At 60.3% G+C, this 2587-nt stretch overlaps 1 protein-coding gene across 15 annotated transcripts in view; it reads right to left on the bottom strand.

Moving 5' to 3' along the window:
• Positions 1-2587, bottom strand: part of LOC115288523 (SLAM family member 9-like) — a 132760-nt gene that overhangs the window by 90734 nt on the left and 39439 nt on the right. The gene's annotated exons all lie outside the window — the stretch shown is intronic.

Here is a 2587-nt window from a genome sequence, read left to right as displayed (position 1 = left end):
GTGATGATATTCGCCTTCGTTTCCTTTTTGAAAGTTACATTTTTAATGATTATTTACTTACTTATTAATTTTTATTTATTTTTGAGAGAGAGAGAGAGACAGACAGATTGTGAGTAGCGAAGGGGCAGAAGAGAAGTAGACACAGAATCCAAAGGAGGCTCCAGGCTCTGAGCTGTCAGCACAGAGCCTGCCCCGGGGCTCGAACCCACAAACTGCAAGATCATGACCTGAACCAAAGTTGGACACTTAACCGACTGAGCCACCCAGACCTCTTTAAATTTATTTATTTATTTTGAGAAAGAGAGAGAGTACGCACATGAGTGGGGATGGGGAGAGAGAGAGACGATGGTGGGGGGAGGGAGAGAGAGAGAGAGAGAGAGAGAGAGAGAGAGAGAGAGAATCCCAAGCAGTCTCCATGCTATCAACACAGGGCCCGATGTGGGGCTTGAACTCACGAACTGTGCGATCACGACCTGAGCCGGAATCAGGAGTCGGATGCTCAACCGCCTGAGCCACCCAGGTGCCCCTCTGTTTCATTGCTTATTTCAGTGGTGATTAGCGAACTTGAGCATGTGTTTGGCAGTCAACTTGTTGGCCTTGACAAAGAGGAATTTGTCCTGGGCAGGCTCTTCCCTTCTGTGCGGTCCCCGCCCTCCCTCATCCCCAGTCCCAACAGGCCGCACAAGACTGGACTCGTAGAGTGTTCAGGGCTGGAGTGTGTGAGCAGTTGACCGAGGGGGTGCAGACAGGTGCTTTGACAGGTGCTGTGAGAAAGCCTCAGAAGGAGACACGAGTTTCTTCTGGAAGGAGCAAACTTCAAACCAAGAAGAAAAGCCGGAGGGAGGTGATCGCTACTCGGAGTCATGCAAGCTGGGTGAGGAGAGACAGGGAAGTGGTTGTCTAGAATGTTCTGGGACACTCCATATATGGCTCTGGAGGAGTCGGTCTGTCTGGGGTCACGTCCTCCGCAGGGGGAGGCCCGGCCGGGGCTGAGAGAAGGGAGAGCGGCAGCTGGGTCCCTGCTGAAGATGCGGCTGTCAGGACACCCAGCTTGAACAGAGGACAGATGGCTTTTGAGCTTCTGTCCAGCACCAGAGCCCTCGCAGCCCCGAAGAATGACACGCTTGTCACGGAAAAACCCAGGGCCGGGAGTTCGTTTCTGCAGCGCCTCTCGGAAGGTCATCTCTGGGGACCTCAGAGGTGAACTTGACTGAACGGGGCCTGAATCGCGCTTTCACAGCCCACGACGGCCACAGGCCGTCAGCCCCGTGATGTCTGAGGCGGGCCTCCTCGCCGTCCTGGCCGTGCCTTCTCCATGGAGGGCCCCCGGCAGGGTTGTGTGTGCGCCCCGTCCTCGGCCCGCAGAAGGGCCCCGCCTGGGCAGTATCCCGGCTGGTGCTGTGACTCCCTCGGCATCTGGAGGCTCCGCTGGGGGTGGGGGTGCTCGCGTGCCCGACGCCTCGGTGCCCCTCCCTGTGCGCCTCGGTGCCAGGCGACCCCTCCCGACAGGCGGCCTCCCTCACAGGGCTGTCCAGCCTCTGCACCCGCCTCCCTGCCTCCGCCTGGGGCCGGCCAGCCTTCTTCAGCCTCTGCAGTCCGGGTGGACACCATTTTCTCAGTCTCTTCACCTCGTCTTGGAGGACTGCTGGCTCCCGGCACCTTCTGCTTCCCGAGGGGGGAAAGGAGAGACCAAACCTCAGTATTTACCTGTGATACAGGCTGCTCGGTCCTGCGAGGTCTCTCACTCCGTCCGTTCTCTCCCGGCGGGGGCAGAACTCTGCCCTGGGCACTTGCCAGAGGTCCTGTAAGGCTGGGGTTCCTTACGGCCTGGTCCCACGGGCACCAGCGCGTCAAATACAGCTTTCTCCATCCAGCCCAGCCAGGCGGGTCTCCCTGTACCCCCGGGAGGTGCTGGGGGTTCAGGCTGTGACTTGTGCAACTGCTGTGTGACCAGGCCCGGCAGCCTCGGGCTCAGGAGCTGGGCCTCACACACCTGCCTGTGGAGGGGCCGCCCTGCACCCCGGCCCGGGCACTGAAGAGAGCACCCCTTGCTAGATGGTCTTCCTCTTTCAAGGGGAGAAGGGTTTATCCGCTCAGGTCTGTCACCTCTCGGTCTGAAACTACCCAGCACTCTGACACCCGTGTCCTGGCTGGAGCCCCTGGACTCCCCGGTGGGGTTGCTTCCGGTGCAAGTGCTGATAATTCCGACTCGCCTTGACTCACAGCAAGCCGTTAGGGACGTCCTGGCCCCCAGGCTGCACACAGAGCGTGGGTTCTCATAACCTTCTCCACATCCCCCAGGACTCCCAGGGGCTAGGAGCAGGGGCTATTCCGTGACAGCCCCGTGCCCCCGCCCACAGGCGTCCCCACAGACAAGGCCTCGAGCGCTGAGCTGCCTTCCCCGGAAGGGTCTCCAGGCTGAGGTCAGAGCCCCAGGTCCTACCTGCTTGACTCTGCTCCTCGGGCTTCGGGCCACCCCGTTCCCTCAGCTCCTGCTGGAGAGCCTGCCTGTTCCTGCTTCCCCGACCTGCCCCAGGGAGCATGCGCCTCACCCCTGCCCAGGGAGCATGCGCCTCACCCTGCCCAG

The sequence above is a fragment of the Suricata suricatta genome, chromosome 3 (genome assembly GCF_006229205.1).
Source record: "Suricata suricatta isolate VVHF042 chromosome 3, meerkat_22Aug2017_6uvM2_HiC, whole genome shotgun sequence".
Taxonomy (NCBI): Eukaryota; Metazoa; Chordata; class Mammalia; order Carnivora; family Herpestidae; genus Suricata; species Suricata suricatta.
The sequence above is the reverse complement of the archived record's forward strand: the minus strand, read 5'-3'. Positions and strand labels throughout refer to the sequence as shown.